The sequence below is a fragment of the Palaemon carinicauda genome, chromosome 4 (genome assembly GCF_036898095.1).
Source record: "Palaemon carinicauda isolate YSFRI2023 chromosome 4, ASM3689809v2, whole genome shotgun sequence".
Lineage (NCBI taxonomy): Eukaryota > Metazoa > Arthropoda > Malacostraca > Decapoda > Palaemonidae > Palaemon > Palaemon carinicauda.
The window spans coordinates 191,899,396-191,911,895 of NC_090728.1; positions in this window are offsets into that span (position 1 = coordinate 191,899,396).

A 12,500-nucleotide genomic window follows, 5' to 3' on the forward strand; every position below is an offset into this window, starting at 1 on the left:
CTGCCGGTCACCAAGAGTGTGGCCGGCAGCTGGGTACTACCTTGTGTAGTTGCTGGCCGGCAATCATTGCCGGCCAACACTGGCTGTTGCTGGCCGGCAGCTGCTGCCGCCGGCACAGGCATTTGAACCAGAGGGCTGCCGCCCTATAGCTGTTAAGTAGTATACTTTAAAGCTAATTGTGGTGTGTGCCGGCCGGCAAAGGCAGGCCGGCACACATCCTCCTATACTGTACTAGTATTCTTCTGTATAGCATATACAGTAAGAAGAAAACTATAGTAAAAGTTTAGGTACAGCACTGTATCTTCTAACACTATTGTGTTTTCTTACACAGCCCTTTGCTGTTGCCCTCAGACAGGAAGCAGAGTTCTTCCCCGTCTATTATCCAGGATTTTTAAAAATCATTGCCTAGGTGTGAGCTCCACCTGTTTCCTCTGGAAACCTTGCATTGGTTACTCTAGTAGAGATAAACCATTTTTGATTTTATTATCCGGAAGGCTGCAACAATGGGTTGTGAGGGAAACACAAGTGTGTGTCTTTCATTTATGAATTGTTATGCTATAATATGCATATCCAGTGATACATAGTTCACTTGATACTCATGGAAATTTCTTCTCTTTACAGGAGGACCCTCCGAAGTGCGGAAATGTTTTCTGCAATGTCCGCAGCAAGAACCTCTGCGGACATGAGTGTTGTAGGAGACACGCAGCATGCGCTGTCTCCAAGGATGATCTCCAGTATTGGGACCCTCAGGTATGTACTGTATGCACTAACCTGATTACTGAGGCTTTTGATTCCCCTAGAACGGCGGAATCAAGGGATATAGCTAGGGAAAAGCTTCGTACTTGGGTAAGGGGCTTCAAGAAGAACACCTCTGGCCCTTATCTTCCAAGTGAGAAGATGAGGGCGTATCTTTTTCCCCAGGCATCAGCTGAGGCAGTGATTCCCCAGCCTCAAGAGGAGATCCTTCAAGATCAAGTCCAGGTGGACGAGGAAGTCGCAGATGCGATGCAAGACATCCAGTTGTGTGACAGGATGTCTGACCTGGACGATCGTTTGGAAGAAGACCTCCTGGCAGAAGGTCAGGATCAAGTTCAAACCCCGGATGTCGTAGAGGATGAGGTCGACGAGGTGTCGGCTACTCCGGTTCAGATGCCGGAGCCTATCCCCTCAACATCGGCTGGCCTCCCAGTAGAACTGGGACAGGCCCTCTCTTCGATTGTTGGAATGATCCAACAAATGCAGAAGGAGAATCAGGAGAAGGCGGCTGCAATGGAACTGCGTATGCAGTCCCTGGCAGAATCACATGGGCCCCGGAAAAGGCTCAATGTGAAAGACCTTCCCATATGCTCAGATGCTAACCCATGGAGGTATGCTGAGCACATGCCGATGACGACTGGAAAGATCGTCATTTCGGATAAGCTGGGTTCAGTTCCCCTAGAGGAGGTAGAATTCTGGCCCAGCAAGGCATCATATCCGGACTGCTATGTCCGGCTGAGAAAAGAACCAGCTTCAAGGGAGGAGACAGAGCCGAAGGAGGTCATTGTTATGGACCACGCTAAGGCTCAAGCCCTACTTTCATCCTCGATGAAAGAGAGGGGCTTCTCGAATTCGAAGGTAGCTGCATTGAGCAAGAAGCTCCCTTCGTTTGTGTCCTCTCCTGATAGAGCCTTCCCCTTTTTACAGAAAGGGTTTGCGGCTGTCCTAAAGGCAGTCGAGGCCGGCAAGCCTTGCCCCTCCCTGGAGGAGTGTAAACCCTTGTCGCTGGCTCTACCTATGGACCACAAAGACTGGAAGGATGTCCATCTAACATTCTCAGTGGGAAAGTTGGAGGCTGATATTGCCGGACGGCAATTCGGCGAGGACCTCCCCAAGCTGTCCGAATCTCTTTTACGAAGAGAGTTCGAGACAAAAGAAAGACTGGCTGCCTCAATGTCTCATCAGACTACTCTCGAGACGATGGCAAGTGACCCCAAGGTCCATGAAATGTTCATGGTAGTGGCTAAGTCTCACTTAGCCACAGTGACGAAGGACCTTTATAACTTCGTCAAGGCAAGGAGAGCTTGCAGGGAGTTCGTGTTCACCGGGGCTTCGGTGAGACACGAGCCAAGGAAGTTAATCTCCTCCAACATTTGGGGAAAAGACCTTTTCCCTACCGATGTGGTCAAAGAGGTTGTTGATAAGGCCGCCGTGGAGAATAGAAATCTTCTCCAGAAGTGGGGCCTGGCTATCAAAAGAAAATCTTCCCCGGATGAGGGTCCTCAACCAAAGAGGAAGAATATGAAGACTAGGCTACCATCTCGGCCAGCCAAGCCTTATAGACAGCAACAGCAACTGCAATTGCCTTTGCCTCCAGTGCCCCAGATGGTGGCACAAACCCCGACTGCCTTTCAGTGGGTACCCCAGGCGGTGCCAGGTCAGTCAACCACATTCGCCCCAACGTTCGAAGGACAGTCTTCTTCCTTTCGTGCAAAACCTAGAGGAGCAGCCAGAGGCTCGTCTAGGCGCCCCTCAAGGGGAAGGGGATTCAGAGGTGGTCGTGGTCAGGGAGGCAAGACCTCAGGACGGCAGTCCAAGTGAAATGATACCGGTAGGAGGGAGACTGATGAAATTTTGGGATCGCTGGACCTTCGATCCCTGGGCCCAAAGCCTACTCAAGAATGGACTGGGTTGGAGCTGGTACAGCACTCCACCCCCATGCCTTCGGTTTTTCCAACACTCCACCCCCATTTTGGAGGAGTACGTTCAAGAACTGTTGGAGAAAAATGTGATCCGAAAGGTGAAGTCCATCAAATTCCAAGGGAGGCTGTTTTGTGTTCCCAAGAAAGACTCGGAAAAGCTCAGAGTCATTCTGGACTTGTCACCACTCAACAAGTTCATAGTGAATTGCAAATTCAAGATGCTAACACTGCAACACATAAGGACCTTACTGCCCAAGAGGGCATACTCAGTCTCTATAGACTTGTCAGACGCCTATTGGCACATTCCAATCAGCCGTCGACTCTCCCCCTACCTAGGGTTCAGGCTACAACGAAAACTGTACGCCTTCAGAGCCATGCCATTCGGGCTAAACATAGCCCCAAGGATTTTCACGAAGCTTGCGAGCGCAGCTCTCAAACAATTACGCCTAAAGGGAATTCAGGTAGTAGCCTACCTGGACGACTGGCTGGTGTGGGCAGCATCCGAGACCGAATGCTTGCAAGCTTCCAGTCAGGTGATCCAGTTCCTAGAGTACCTAGGCTTCAAGATCAACAAGAAAAAGTCTCGACTTTCTCCATCCCAAAAGTTCCAGTGGCTGGGAATCCACTGGGACCTTTTGTCACACAGTTTCTCCATCCCAATGAAGAAAAGGAAGGAGATAGCGGGCTCTGTCAAGAGACTTCTAGATTCCGAAAGGATATCAAGACGCGAACAGGAGAGGGTACTAGGCTCTCTCCAGTTTGCTTCAGTGACAGACCCAGTGCTAAGAGCACAGCTAAAGGATGCAACCGGAGTTTGGAGAAGGTATGCATCAAACGCGCGAAGAGACCTGAGAAGACCAGTGCCGCCTCGGCTACGTACTCTTCTCAGACCTTGGTCCCAAGCCAGACATCTAAAGAAGTCTGTTCTTCTTCAGCCACCTCCCCCGTCGTTGACGATTCACTCAGACGCCTCAAAGGAGGGATGGGGAGGTCACTCTCATCGGAAAAAAGTCCAGGGGACTTGGTCCAAGCTATTCAGGACCTTTCATATAAACTTTCTAGAAGCTATGGCAGTGCTCCTTACCTTAAAGAAAGTCTCCCCGCGTCACTCGATCCACATAAGATTGGTGACAGACAGCGAGGTGGTTGTGAGATGCTTGAATCGACAAGGGTCGAGGTCACCACCTCTCAACCAAGTGATGTTAGCCATTTTCCGATTGGCGGAAAAGAAGAAGTGGTACCTGTCGGCAGTTCACCTTCAAGGAGTCCGCAATGTGACAGCGGACGCTCTATCCAGGTTCACACCGATAGAGTCGGAATGGTCCTTAGACGCAGGATCATTTTCCTTCATTCTGAATCAAGTCCCAGAACTGCAAATAGACCTCTTTGCGACGAAAGACAACAAGAAGTTGCCCCTGTACGTGTCCCCGTACGAGGACCCCTTAGCGGAAGCAGTGGACGCAATGTCCCTCGACTGGAACAGATGGTCCAGGATTTATCTGTTCCCTCCTCACAACCTTCTGTTGAGGGTCCTCAACAAACTGAGATCCTTCAAGGGGGTAGCGGCAATAGTAGCCCACAAGTGGGCGAACAGCATGTGGTTCCCCTTGGCGTTGGAACTACAGATGAAGTTCGTGCCGCTACCACATCCAGTTCTGACCCAGCGAGTCCAGAAGTCGACTGTCTGCGCTTCATTACAGAAAACCCAGACCCTGCAGCTCATGATTTTCTCGCCCTAGCGGTGAGAAAGCGCTTCGGGATTTCGAAAGCCAGCATAGACTTCCTAGAGGAATACAAGTGCAAATCGACTAGAAGGCAATATGAGTCATCTTGGAGAAAATGGGTGGCCTTTGTAAAGGCAAAGAATCCGCAGGAGATCTCAACAGATTTCTGCTTATCTTTCTTCATCCATCTCCATGGCCAAGGATTGGCAGCTAACACGATTTCAGTGTGTAAATCGGCTTTGATGAGACCCATTTTATTTGCCTTCCAGATCGACCTAGGTAACGAGATCTTTAATAAAGTTCCGAAAGCCTGCGCTAGGCTCAGACCTTCAGCACCTCCAAAGCCCATCTCATGGTCTTTAGACAAAGTTCTTCATTTCGCCTCCTTGTTGAGCAATGAAGAATGTGCGTTAAAGGATTTGACGCAAAAAGTTATTTTCCTATTTGCACTCGCGTCCGGGGCCAGGGTTAGTGAGATCGTAGCCCTCTCGAGAGAGGCAGGTCGTGTTCAGTTCCTGGATGGGGGGGAGCTGAACCTGTTTCCGGATCCTACGTTTCTCGCCAAGAATGAGTTACCCACCAACAGGTGGGGTCCCTGGAGAATCTGTCCTCTGAAAGAAGATGCATCTCTATGTCCAGTAGAATGCCTAAAGGTCTATCTTCGTAGAACTTCAGACTTCAAGGGTAGTCAACTATTCAGGGGAGAAACATCAGGCTCAAATTTATCTCTGAATCAACTCAGAGCGAAAATGACATATTTTATTCGCAGAGCGGATCCTGACAGTACACCCGCAGGTCACGATCCGAGGAAAGTTGCCTCATCCCTAAATTTCTTTAATTGTATGGATTTTGAACATCTCCGTTCATACACGGGCTGGAAGTCTTCCAGGGTGTTCTTTCGCCACTATGCGAAGCAAGTAGAGGAACTTAAGAGATCTGTGGTAGCAGTGGGTCGTGTAGTTAACCCTACTGTTTAACTCTGCGAGGAACAGTGGTCTTAATTGGGACGATTAAGTCCAGGGTGAGTGTGTAGGTACATACTGTACTACAAACTAAATGAGGGCACCAAGTGCCCATATAGACTGTTCCTTCCTTCAAAGGTGAACCTTGCATAAGTTCAGACATGTGTGCCAAGCGTTTCTAACGCTAATGTGATTGATTTGTAATACAGATTTTTTATGACTTGATACCTTGGTATCTCATTAAAGTGGTGTTTAATGGTTTTTCTTTCAGATAAACAAGTTCTGTTTACTATCATACTTATGCTTAAAGTTTTGGGTTACCCTCTTTTATATAAATATATATATTTGTTGTTAACCTGTCTGTTTATTATCTGTCAATAAACTTGTTCTTGAGAACCTTGCGTCTCTTTCACCTGTGTCAATTTATTGGTATAATTGAGCATTTTAATTCTATGTATCTTATCTGGGATAATTCTGATAGAATTGTTCTGTCTTGCAAGCTATGTTGCATTGGTTTATGTAAGTCCCCTAATGGGAGGACTCCGTCCCATAAAGGGACGAGGGCGGTTTTATTAGTTTCTTCCTATGCGGATATAAACCTTTGTTCAATACAAGTATTGTGCGGATGACTGGTCAATATATTGACGCAGTGGTTCTATACAAACTATGCTTTACTTAATATAGGGCGAGACCACTATATTAGCTTGCCTGGTATTCATACATAGATATATGTACTCTTCGAGACTTTCCAGAGTCTAGTAGGACTCTTCCCTGTAGGGGGCAGGAAGCTCTAACATAGTTTATAGTTAGTTGAAAAGATGTATAACGGTAACATCTTAGGTCTCTAGGTCTAGTCGACCGGGAATAAATATCTCCGGGGAGTACGGCACGTTCTGAGAATCCACAGATACAGTAATGCTCTGGTACACTTCCATCAGGACGACATGGCTTGAGCCCAAAAAACGGATTTTGAGCGAAGCGAAAAATCTATTTTTGGGTGAGATAGCCATGTCGTCCTGATGGACCCGCCCTTGCCTTTCTAAGAAAGGGCTGTAGGACCCCTCCCTACATACAGTATCTGTAGCACCTCGTGTACGCTACAAGGAATACAGATGGCGCCAGGATTGGCGCCAGGCACGCATACGAATCGGGGGATAGGGAAGCCTTGGCAGCGGCTCCCCTTTTTCTTTCCCGAATTCGTATCTCGTCAATCTCCCTCCTACGAGACGAATCTCTATTCAGGTCGTAGATTGCCATGTGACGTGTCTAGAATACGTCCTCTGATATGTCGCGATATCCCTTTCACGAGGGATACTCGCTCCAGGAGTTAGAATTCTGGTACCTTAAGGTAAATTCTCTGGGAATATCGCCGTAGTTGTAATATACCCTAGGAAGCTACCCTATAGGAACTTCCATCAGGACGACATGGCTATCTCACCCAAAAATAGATTTTTCGCTTCGCTCAAAATCCGTTATATATATATATATATATATATATATATATATATATATATATATATATATGCATATATATATAAATATATGTATATATATATATATATATATAGTATATGTAATATATATATATATATATATATATATATATATATATATATACATATATATAGAAATATATGTGTATATATAATATGTGTATATATATATATATATATATATATATATATATATATATATATATATATATATATATATATATATAGATAGATAGAGAGAGAGAGAGAGAGAGAGAGAGAGAGAGAGAGAGAGAGAGAGAGAGAGAGAGAGGGGTGTATATTATGTATATATATATATATATATATATATATATATATATATATATATATATATATATATATGTATATATATATATATATATTTATGTATTATTTAGGAGAATTTTTTATACATTATATATATATATATATATATATATAATGTATATATATATATATATATATATATATATATATATATATATATATATATATATATTTATATATATTCATATATAATTTAGGAGAATTTTTCCATATGAATTATTCACAGCATGCCTGAAAGAATATTTCAAGAATTTAGATTACGAAAATGTAATAATAAATGTTAATGGGGAATACCTTAACAACTTAAGATTCGCAGTTGACATAGTTGTATTCAGTGAATCATGGGAGGAATTACAAAAGACGATAGAAGATTTGAATAGAGAAAGCAGAAATGTAGGACAGAAAATGAATATGAGTAAAACTAAGATAATGTTCAATGAAAATGCAGACATCAGATATTCATTATGCATGTTGCATAAGATTTTTCATAACTTTGACTATCCTTTACATTCAGATCTCCCTGGACAATTCTATCCTGTTCGTAATACTAGGCAGGCAGTTAATTCTAATAGCCAGGCCTTCTCCATCATGAAGCTCAATACTACACAGTATTCTAGAAGTTTTATTCCAGCTGTTACCAAGTTGTGGAATGATCTTCCAAATCGGGTAGTTGAATCAGTAGAACTTCAAAAGTTCAAAGTTGGAGCAATTATTTTTATGTTGACCAGGCTGGCATGAGTCTTTTTATAGTTTATATATGACATTTCTGTTTTTGACGTTGTTTATAGTTTATATAGGACATATCTGTTTTGACGTTGTCACTGTTTTTAGAATGATTTATTGTTAATTTATTCTCATCACTTATTTATTTCCTTATTTCCTTTCCTCACTGGGCTATTTTTCCCTATTGGAGTCCTTGGGCTTATAACATCTTGCTTTCCCAACTAGGGTTGTAGCTCGGCTAGTAATAATAATAATAATAATAATAATAATAATAATAATAATAATAGATAGATAGATAGATAGATAGAAAAAGAGCAAGTGAGATCAGCATGCTTTAAGAAATCAATAATTATGAAATATGAAATTATTACAGATTCATAACCTTTATTAGTTTTATTTTAATATAAATCAACATATCCAGAGATATCGATTGGCTTTCTGTGTACACTGATCTTGAATCTATCATCACTCAATGTTTACGGCAAACAGGTGTTATGGTAGATTTAAGTTTTAGTATAAACAGAAAACCACTTAGTAGCTTCACATATGTGTATTTGTATATTCACATCAAAGTAGTAAAGTTATATAATCAGTATATATTTCAATGTTATTAAAACTTGACTGGTTTAAATTTCTTTAATATAAACAAACATAAACATATTTTTAAACCTCGACTTAATTAACGAGTTGTGTAATTTCTTGATTGCTATTGAAACTGTTTGATGTTTTATAAGAATTATGTCTATTTGTTTATGAATTACTTGAGAAACTTTATTTTTCAACTGTAAAATGAATATAGGGACAGTAAAGTCCCTTATTACATAACCAAATGGAGTTCGTCAAACAGAATGACTATTTACTATAGTAAGCCCTATAATTCAACGATTTCTATTATCCGTTTTCGTTTACATGAAATATAACGTTTTCTCTTATTTAGATGATAAACTATGATAGAACCAATGATTTTGTACCTGTTTAGACATTTTTACATGCTGAAATAAAAGCACTTTTCAGTATTGTAGTACAGTTAAGATCGCTTATGATTGGATCTAAATCATCTCTTTGATTTGAATGATAACCTTATAGGAATTTTATACCAATATTATAATTGCTATTATTATTATTACTAGCTAATCTACAACAAAAATCACAGTTCTGAAAGGGAATAGAGAAAAAACGAATAACCTATATATGAGAAGTAATAAAAAAGAGAATGTATTACAAAAGATATCGAACATATTAACATTATTAACAACATTAAAACAGATCAGGCATTTATAAAAGGTAGTAGGTTGGCCAGAGCACCAGCCACCCGTTGAGATACTACTGCCTGAGAGTTATGGGGTCCTTTGACTGGCCAGACAGTTTTACTTGGATCCTTCTCTCTGGTTACGGTTCACTTTCCCTTTGCCTACACGTGCACCGAATAGTCTGGCCTATTCTTTACAGATTCTCCTCTTTTTTAACTACTGTACTGTAATTGTTCAGTGGCTACTTTTCTCTTGGCAAGGGTAGAGGAGACTCTTAAGGTATGGTAAGCAGCTCTTCTAGAAGGGCACTCCAAAATTAAACCATTGTTTTCTAGTCTTGGGTAGTGCCATAGCATCTGTACCATGGTCTTCCACTGTCTTTGGGTTGGAGTTCTCTTGCTTGAGGGTACATTCGGGCACGCTATTCTATTTAATTTCTCTTCCTCTTGTTTTTTTAAAGTTTTCATAGTATATAAAGGAAATATTTATTTTAATGTTACTGTTCTTAAAATACTTTAATTTTTCTTTGTTTCCTCTCCTTACTGTGCTTATGACATCCTGCTTTTCCAACTAGGGTTGTAGCTTATCAAGTAATAATAATAATAATAATAATAATAATAATAATAATAATAATAATAATAATAATAATAATAATAAATTGATAATTAGTAATTAATGATTAATAATTATTAATTATTAATTGATAATTATTAATTAATAATAATAATAATAATAATAATAATAATAATAATAATAATAATAATAATGATAATAATTCCTTCATTTCCAATGTGTACATTGGGTATTCCACAAGAGATATTCACAAATAGAAAATTATGTAAGAGAGAACCATAAGCAAAATGGAAATATAGGCAGCAAATAATAGACTAAAACAGCAGAGAGAGAGAGAGAGAGAGAGAGAGAGAGAGAGAGAGAGAGAGAGAGAGAGAGAGAGAGAGACTTTTGAATAGCATTTGATCCCATTCACCTCTATGGATCCACATAAACTTTCGTACATAATTAATCCAAATTATCGTATAAATTCTTCCGCTTCATTGAAGAAATGGAACCCATTAACGCTAAACAGAAAATTCATATGAATAGATGATTAACTGCTATTTCACCTATCCCATTTTACATATAAGGTTAGAATCATTAACTCTTAATGGAATGATTCGAGGAAGTATACTCAATTTTTTTTAATGAGACGCATTTGACACTGACTCGCAGCGGTGCCCTTTTAGCTCGGAAAAGTTTCCTGCTATCTGATTGGTAAGGTTAGAAGTCTTTAACTCTTAATGGAATAATTCGAAGAAGTATATTCAATTTTTTTTAATGAGACGCATTCACACTGAGCAGCGGTGCCCTTCTAGCTCGGAAAAGTTTCCTGCTAGCTGATTGGTTAGAATTATCTCGTCCAACCAATCAGAGGCAGCTGTGCCCTTTTAGTCCGGAAAATTTTCCTGCTATCTGATTGGTTAGAATTATCTTGTCCAACCAACCAGCGACCAGGAAACCTTTCCGAGCTAAAAGGGCACCCCTGCGAGTCGGTGCAAATTTTGCCTCACTGAAAAGAATTAACTATAGGTTGGCCAAGGCACCAGCCACCCGTTTAGATAATTTGGTTTCTTTGACTGTCCTGATAGTAGGCCTACTGCATTTGATCCCTCTGGTTACGGCACATTTTTCGTTTGCCTACACATACACCGAATTATTCTGGCCTATTTACACATTCTCCTCTTTCTTCATACACCTGACAACACTGAGATTCCCAAACAATTCTTCTCTAAAGGGGTTAACTACTGCACTGTAATTGTTCAGTGGCTACTTTCCTCTTGGTAAGGGTTGAAGAGACTCTTTAGCTATGGTAAGCAGCTCTTCTAGGAGAAGGACACTCCAAAATCAAACCATTGTTCTCTCGTCTTGGGTAGTGCCATAGCCTCTGTACCATGGTCTTCCACTATCTTGGGTTAGATTTCTCTTGCTTGAGGGTACAATCGGGCACACTATTCTATCTAATGTCTCTTCCTCTTATTGTGTTAGTTTTTATAGTTTATATAGGCAATATTTATTTAACGACTGTTATTGCTCTTAAAATATTTTATTTTAATTGTTTAATACTTTTCTTATATGCTTGTTTCCTTTTCTTACGGGGCTATTTTCCCTGTTGGAGCCCCTGGGCTTATAGTATCTTGCTTTTCCCACTAGGGTTGTAGCTTAGCAAGTAATAATAATAATAATAATAATAATAATAATAATAATAATAATAATAATAATAATAAATGTCCGCTTCACATATTCCATTAATATACAAGGTTAGAAGTTTTTAATATTTGTTTACAAGACCACGCTCTCCCTATATGGGCAAAGTGACACTATTTGTGAATTGTATATTATATGGACACTTTTGGATAATTATTCCATTTTTAATATACTATATATTTTGAATATATATCAAAAGAACGCTGGCATCACGAACTTCTGTTTGGTTGACTATGTTGACGATGTCAGTTCCAGATCGTTTAGTGAGGTAACCAGGCTAGTTTTTTTTATATATATAATTCTATAGTTTTTTTTTTTTCATGTGACGAATTGTTACAAATCATGAAAAATTGATAGAGGAAAACAATAGCTTTGCCTAATTTCGCAGTATATGGAGTCATTAACTGATAATGGAATGATTTCAAAACTTTTTGCAAGGACTTTATTACCTTAATATTTTAAGAAGTAGCAAAATCCTTCAGGACCGCAAAAATCCTAGCTTGTTGGTGTTTATTGATAAGCTCTCATCAAGCCCGTCCTATCAGCCTCTGTACCATGGTCTTCCACGGTCTTGAGTTAGAGTTCTCTTGCTTGAGGGTACACTGGCACACTATTCTATCTAATTTCTTTTCCTCTTGTTTTGTTAAAGTTTTATCGTTTATATGGGAAATATTTTAATGTTGTTACTCTTCTTAAAATATTTTATTTTTCCTTGTTTCCTTTCCTTGCTGGGCTGTTTTCCTTGTTAGGGTCACCTGGGCTTATGGCGTTCTGCTTTTCCCACTGGGGTTGTAGCTTGGCAAGTGATGGTAATGATAATAATATCTGTTTTGACGTTCTTACTGTTTTTTAGAAGGATTTATGGTTAATTTGTTCTCATCATTTATTTATTTCTTTATTTCCTTTCCTCACTGGGCTATTTTTCCCTATTGGAGCCCTTTGGCTTATAGCATCTTGCTTTTCGAACTAGGGTTGTAGCTTAGCAAGTAATAATAATAATAATAATAATAATAATAATAATAATGGAGCCCTTGGGCTTATAGCATCTTGCTTTTCCCGCTAGGGTTGTAGCTTAGCAAGT